This window comes from Globicephala melas, chromosome 19 (assembly GCF_963455315.2).
Source record: "Globicephala melas chromosome 19, mGloMel1.2, whole genome shotgun sequence".
Taxonomy (NCBI): Eukaryota; Metazoa; Chordata; class Mammalia; order Artiodactyla; family Delphinidae; genus Globicephala; species Globicephala melas.
This window is the reverse complement of record NC_083332.1, coordinates 52,728,455-52,736,436: the sequence shown is the minus strand read 5'-3', so window position 1 is coordinate 52,736,436 and position 7,982 is coordinate 52,728,455.

The window sequence follows — 7,982 nt, the reverse complement described above, 5'->3', positions numbered from 1 at the left end:
ACCAAGCTATCCTGAAAGAGTTGCAGGTGTCTTGATTTAAAGACATTGGGTCATTGTGCACGGCAATGGTGAGTTCCAAGAAGGTGTACGTGGAACAAAAACAATCGCTGCTCTATATATGAAACCAAAAGAATCCTAGTATGGTAAGCACTGTAAAGAAGGAGTAGAATGTGCTGTCTGGAAGGTCAGAGAAGGCGTCACTATGAAAGTGATAATAAAGTATTACGTTCAGCTATGAATAACAAAACCCCCAAATAAGAAGGAGCTTAAAGAAAGTAGAATACACTTAAGAATGGTATGGTGTCTCCACAACGTCATCGAGATCAATGTTCCTTCCAGCTCTGTACTTCATCTAGATGAAGGATTGGCCCGCATTCTCATGGTTCAAGATACAGCCCTCACACCCATGTTCCAGGTAGCAGGAGCGAGACATGTGGGATGGGAGAGAAAGGCCCACATCTTTCTTTTTAAGGAAACTTGAGGAAACCACCAAAATATTTACATCTACTTACCTCTTATTGGCCAGAGCCTAGTCACATGGCCATATCCTGCTTCTAAGGAAACTGGGAAATGTCGTTTTTTCTTAGTTAAGTGACAACGCTGGAGGTGAGAGTCAGGGTTCGATAATTGATGGGGTATAGAAAAGATAATCTTGGGATGTGGTATATAGAGATGTCACTGAAGGGCTTTTAATAAATGAATGATATTGTGGAGAATGGAGGTTAATCCTCATAACATCTGAAAGTGCAACATTATCCAAGGATCTCAATCATGTGACTCAATCCTGTGCTCTCAACAACTCCTTTAAGAGAGCTTTTCACCCTTTTGGATTTTTCTCTTCAAAGGAGTTTGACTGTCATTTGATAATGAAAGTTAACAAGAAGACTTAATTCTCTTTCCATAACCGAAAGATGCCAGTCATGAGACACTGAAGACCATTTAGCTCTTTACGAGCCCAGTCACGTCTGAATACAATTAGAAACATTTCACCTGCTCTTATTCTTTTATCCGTAAGTAGCTGTTATCCCTGGAGACGTGGTCTTATCGGTCAGTAGTATTTGGTACACATGATCGGCCAAGTGAGGAGAACAGTATACTGCACAGGAGTGAGTAAAAAATTTCAATCAAGTAGCTTATGTTTTTGAAGCCTTGTTCATGCTAAAAGATAATTTTTGAGTGATTTATTTTACCCCTCCCTCTGAATTTTATCAAGTATTTTCCCTTGATAAATGATTTCTCGTATGCATCACCACTGCAATGATGCCATCTGCTTCTTTCAAATGCTGCAGAGAGCTGTGTTTTTCCCAGAGTACTTTGCTATAGATCATTGTGAATAATGGTAATGTGATAGGGATGAAAAATGTAGGTTCAGAAGCAAACAAAGCATTTACTCCTCAGATGGAGTCCAAGAGAAACCCGAAAGGGGGAGAATTCCCTCCCCGACCCCATCCCAATCATTCATTTTCTTACAAGCTGAGAACATCATACTACAAATCAGGATGAATTAACCCTCCAGCTAACTCAGTCTCTTATTTTCCTGATGTCTCTGGTTTGGGCTAAGAGCTGATTCCCCTCAGAGTTTTGTTTCCATCGTTATTTGATTGGCCCATATCCAGATGGTTGGGGCTTTCTAAGAGTGATGACTGTGTGAAGCTACAAGATCTCGATGTAAACTGAAAATACTCAATATGGGAAGGGCACATTTTGCCTTTCCTGTTCTGAGGTTAGAAGTATCAAACCCCAGGAAATAGGGAAAATCTCTTCAGGAGCAAGCATCCTACCCTTTTCCTTTTAGTAAGCCTCTCCTCTTCACAGAGTTTAGTGGGGTGCTTTACACAAAGTAAGTGGGCAAGAAAGAATATCCATCTGTCATCCATCCATCCATCCATCCGTCCATCAATCTATCCATCCACCATCCATCCATCCATCCATCCATCCATCCATCCATCCAACCATCCATCAATCTATCCATCCACCATCCAGCCAACCAGCCATCCATCAATCTATCCATCCACCATCCATTCATCCATCCAGCCATCCAGCCATCCAACCATCCATCAGTCTATCCATCCACCCATCCATCCAGTTCCTGTATTCTTACTAGGCAATAAGCAAAGTGGAAGGAACACATACCTTGTTTCCAGAACTTGTTCGTATCCCAGTTTTCTGTTTACTAGCTATGTGGCTTCTAGGCTCCAAGAGATTGAGAGAGTTGCCCACATTAAATAAGGATCAAAGACCTAATTTTCAGGATGTGAAAACTATGTGAGATACCATGCCAAATCCTTCCAAGTATTATTTCCCACACAAAGCCATTGATGAATGGACAGTAATTTCCTCTCTGCTTCCTTCATGGGTAAGGCTTGGTACATGTCCTGAGAGGGAGACAGACACATAAACAACATGGCACAAAGTCCTAGGGAGGCAGTACAGTGCAGATAGAGAATAGGTGCGTAGGCTCTGGGATTGGATGGGCTGTGTTCCAGTCCTGGCTTGAACTCTTCCTAGCTGTGAAATCCGGGCTAATTCCTTTTCTGTTGCTTTATTTTCTACTCTGTAAGATACAGATATTGATCACACCAATTTTACAGATTTGTGGGGGAATTTTTTTTTTTAAGTTACAGATATCTTTTATTTTGTTCTTTTTTTTTATGTTGGGGGTAGGAGTTTATTTATTTATTTTGGCAGTGTTGGGTCTTCGTTTCTATGCGAGGGCTTTCTCTAGTTGTGGCAAGCGGGGGCCACCCTTCATCGCAGTGCGCAGCCCTCTCACTCTCGCGGCCTCTCTTGTTGCGGAGCACGGGCTCCAAACACGCAGGCTCAGTAGTTGTGGCTCACGGGCCTAGTTGCTTTGTGGCATGTGGGATCCTCCCAGACCAGGGCTCGAACCCGTGTCCCCTGCATTAGCAGGCAGACTGCCAACCACTGCGCCACCAGGGAAGTCATGTGGGGGAAATTTTAAAGAAGTAATCCAAATAAATGTCTATGCTTAGAAGAAATACTCTTTATATGTTAGTGCTTTGTAGCTGCCTTTGTCATCGCACTTAATATTTCAATAACTGTGTTTAATTCATAAAGTAGAGAGTTCCAGTCCAGCCTTTTACAAAGTTTATTCAATAACACAGTAGTTTCTGGGGATATTGGTTGATGCTAGGGTAAAAGGGAGTTCTGTTATTAAATTTTCTTGTGTCTCTGTAGTGCAGTTAAGCCTCTTTCTTTAATGTAGGTCATTTTAGAGACACGCAAATCTTTTGATTCTCTAAATGGAGATACTGAATGCAGCTTCACCCAAAACTGCTTGACTTCCAGCCTTTTTCCCTTGAAGACTAGCATTCTGCAGGATGTCTTTTGGGAGAAGATGCTCTAGACAAGTCAATGGATAAGTGTTTCGTGAGTGGCTGCTCAGGGATAGCCATTGTAGAGGAAAGAGAAAGAGAAAATAGCACGATCTGCCCTCAGTGAGCTGAGAGGCATGCTTGAGAGAACAGAAAAGTACAAACAGTTTAGAGAAGCCTTAAACACTAAACTGGGACCCAGAAAGATTATGAAACAGATAAAATGGGTCTGATGGGGGGCACAATAGGGAGCAGTGGAGACTGTGGCAAACCGGGGTGCAGATGGCCGTTCTAAACTCAACTTCAGTCTGTCATTGCCACGTGAGGACGTGTGCTTAGTGTTGCCAGGCCTTCCAAATGTTCAAGAGAAGCCGGAAGTCTGGATTTTTATGTGAAATCTCCCCAACTTAAAAAATCCTGACAAATATTACATAGGATGAACAAAACTTATCTGAGAGCTATATTTAGCCTATGTGGCAGCAACTCGCAATGTTTGCTCTAACTAGGAGTTCTCAGACAGGGATGATTTGGGCCCCCCCGGGAACATTTGGCAACGTCTAGACATTTTTGTTTGTCACAAGTGGTGCTACAGACATCTAACGGGTGGAGGGTAGGGATGCTGCTGAACATCCTACAAGAGTTAGGAGACCGCCACAAAGAGTTAGTCAGCCCCTCACGTCAGTATTGCTAAAGTCGAGAAATCCTGCTCTAAGCCGTGAATCCTTAGATCCTGCAAGCGAGGAAGTCCATGGTTTTGACTTGCCGCCTGTGTGACCTTGGAAATGTCCTTGTTCCACGTGGTAAAAGAAGATATTTGGACTAATTGATGCTCAAGGGACTTTCCAGCCCAGGGGCTGAGCTCACATCAGTCATCAAGGTTGGCGGTGGCCTGGCACACGGGCTGTCTCTGCAGAGACGACATTGATCAGAAATGATAGCTACTGAAATGACAACACACACTGGGGGAATGTTTCCAACCTGGAAAACTGTTTGTCCTTTTGATGAGTTCAGAAGCCTGTTTCCTGCAGGTCTCACTCCATACACTTGAATAAATTGGAAGCTGATTTTAGAAGCTACTGAATCATCCTGGGCAATTTTGTTGTAGAGACCGTTCATATTTTTTTAAGGCAAAAATCAAAGGACATGCTTTAATCTAATATGCCAGTGCCTTTCCAAATACAGTCTTTCAGATATTGATTTTGAGTTTTGGCATCGCACGAGCCTGCTTATCCAGTTGGTTATGAAGAACAAAGTTTTTTGATTCTTTGTTTTTATCTTAAGGATCTAATTCAATCATGCCCTCAGTGGAATTGAGGCAGGCTGCAGGATGAGGTGCATGGAGTGGGGTAGATGCTTTGACCAGGATAAGCAGTGATGGCTGGGGGTTGGGACAGTGAGTAAATGAAGGTAATGAAGCCTGGAGTCTCCAATAATACACCCAGCACATTACTGCTAATGTCAACTCTGACCCCATCTCCAGGCACTGAGTCACCCACTACACAGGCTGCCCTCGTGTGACATCATTCCTCCTTCCCCCGACACGCTGCAGGGTTTCATCATTCCTCCTTCCCCCGACACGCTGCAGAGGTAGAGGCAGGGATATTGTTGCGGGACTCCCGGGCCCTGACCCTTTTCCCCATGATCCCGAGAGAGGAGGTTGTGCCTTTGGTGATGGTGAGTTTCAGGAACCAGGAGAGCCAAGTGTTTGCAACGTTTGCTTTAACAGCAACGTGTGTAGATTGTTAGGGCTGGTTCTTCTGGAATGATAGTGTGAACCTGAGGATACACGAGCAGTGGCAAAGCGAAACTTCCACGCAGTGCAGATGATGTCATCAGCAGCCGTGCCCTTGTTAAGGGTTCTGGGGGCCAGAGGAACTGCACCAAACCTGCTACATCTGCCCCTTCTCTGGGTGGCAATCACTCTTCTAATAACTTCCTGTCTCCGTAGCCTCCTGAGTTGGGAAATCAATCTAATTGTATGGCAGGTGTATGAGTGAACCTGCTGGTCCCTAACACACTTGAAATGCAGGTCAAGGCACAATGCTGGCTGCTGTGCAGGTGTCTTGGTTATGGTTTCCCCTAAAGCAGACCCTGAGACTAGGATTTGGTCCAAGCAGTTTATTTGGGAGGAGATCCCAGGAAACACTGGTAATGGAGTGGGAGAGTTAGGGATTGAGAGCAAACAGGAAATGTGTACCTTTTCAATCAAGTGACACCTGGGGCTCATCTCCCCGCACCGGGGAATTATAGAAGGCAGTGTAGAACATGCTTTTGAGTTGTTCCAAATGGTCATTGAGGAAGCTAGGGTATTTATCCACCAGGAATTCCCCTTGTGTAGTTTGTTGAGAGCTGCTTTCAGAAGCATTAACTTTTCAGAACTGCTGACCTGCCCTGCCTTCAGGCCAAGCAGGGTCCCACAGCAAAAGCCCTGAGGCAGAGAGTAGCAGGTGTTCGCTGCTAGCAGCTGTAGGAGTGCAGAGCTAAGTGTTAAGGGCAGAGGGGTGGGCAGTGCTGGCAGCTGCAGTAGCATACTGATTTAAATTATTATTGTCATCTTACCACTTACACGAATGCAAGCCAACTATAATATCCTTATGCTTATAGCTCTTACAAACAACTACTTAAAAGCCAAACATGCTTGCATATTATATCTTTAAGCAGTAAAAAGCCATATAGACCAAATTTACAATAATAACTCTGTGTGACGGGTGGTGTGGTTTGGTCAGATAAAGCCAAGCTTTGTAATGCAAGTGTGATCCTGACGTCCAAGGAGCACGTTGTTTTAAATCCAGAATTCCAGTTACATCTTGTGATAACTAGATTTCCCCCCAACTTTTCTAAATTCCAGCTGCTACAAAAAGTCAGCCCTGCAGCTATGAGGTCATCTGGTCTTCACAGGACATAAGTGCATTATTTTGTATTGGCCTTTTATCAGTCAAGGTTATTACTTGAAACTGAGTTAACTTGTAAAGGAAAGGAACTAATTGGAGGGTGTTGGGCAGCTCACAGGGTCCCTGGGGAGGCTGTAGACTCATGGAATTTGGGAAGCAGCCGCGACCCCCGCTGAAATCAGGCCACGGAACCTGTCTCTTGAGGACACAGCTCTTGCCATTTGTGGTAAATACGGGACCCCTTTGCTTGTGCCACCACCACCAGCGGCAGGCATCGGGTGCCACTGCTGCACCATCACCCTGTTGCTGCTCAAAGCTTGACTTTGCTGCCATCGCTCCAGCCAGCCATCCTCAGAATCAATTCTCTGCTACCTTGCTTCAAAGCCCAGTTTGGGTATGAATCTGACGAGTGGAGATTGGACCATGAGCCTGCACCCTCATTGGGAAGGAAGCTGGCAAAGCAGACATCTGGTGTCATCAGGTTCTAGAGTGGGATTCGGGGTTTCCTACCTCCAAGGTTCAAGGCTGGGGTATTCCCCAGACATAGGAAGAAAGTTCAGACTCTGTGTAGCCAAAAGAAGGTGACCAGTGTCCACTACAGTTTGTTTTTGTTTTTTTTCTTATTAGTATGTCACATTTAAAGAGGCTACAGAAAAACTAGGTGAGCTGGTCACCGCCCACTAAAAGTTATCCCAAAAGATTATCAAAGCGGTCGAATTTTAAAAAAATGTTTTAAAGTTCCCAAAATAGAGAAATGGGAAGTGCTCAGTACATGAGGGCAAGGTAGTCTTAATTCTGCACCTGTTACTACCTCTCATCCTAGAAGGCAAGGGTTATGTCTTATTTCTTTCTTTGTGGGTAATTATAGGCATTGACTAAAGGAGGGGAAAGAGGTGTCAAGCGGGGTCGGGGCGGGGGGAGGAAAGAGTTTATATTAGGTTTTAAGCTCTTAAACATGAATAGGTTGGGGCGTTGAGTTAGCAGGAGCCATTTAGCACTTGCTCTTTCGAGAAGTGCAATTTCTAGGGTAGAGCAGAGAAGAATGCCACTTGGTGTGGGAAGAGGGTCTAAGAAAAGGTGTTTTGAAGCCCAGGGAAACTCAGCTATGGTTTGAAGAAAGAACCATGGTATAAAACCAAGACGGACCAAAGTATTCATAAGAATACTGAATGTCCTAGAGGAAAAAGTGCTTAAGGAAAACATTCAAGGGTAACTTGGCTTTCCACAGTCTTTGCCCTGGAAATAAAACTCAGAGGAAATCTACTAATCAAGACCCCGTGAGCAGCAGCTTTGGGTGACTTCAGTTAACACACCAGAACTTCTGTGGGGGGAAAATGAAGGTTTTATTATTTTTGATAAAACATTCTAGGGTCCCAGGTAAGTTTACTTTACCAACTTTCTCTAATTATGTAAAAATAAAATTATTCCCCTAAGAAGAGTACTGGAAACAGATGGGCTGCATAAACTATCCAAGATTTTTCCATCTGTGTTTTTGGGCATCTGGGTATTAACTTGGGATTTCATGGAAAGGCATATGCTCAGAAATGAAAGTCATTTTTCAGATAAACACAGCTCAAGTGAGAAGGCCATCCCTATTCATGGAAAAGGCCCAAGACAGACAATCTAGAAAGGGCAGTGATTTATTTAAGATTGTTCCAATTAGTAAGCTGGAAGCGTTTAATTTAAATATAAATTTAAATGCTGACTTCCTTTCTTTTGCCAGTAAACATGAAAAGTGTGTGTGTGTGTGTGTGTG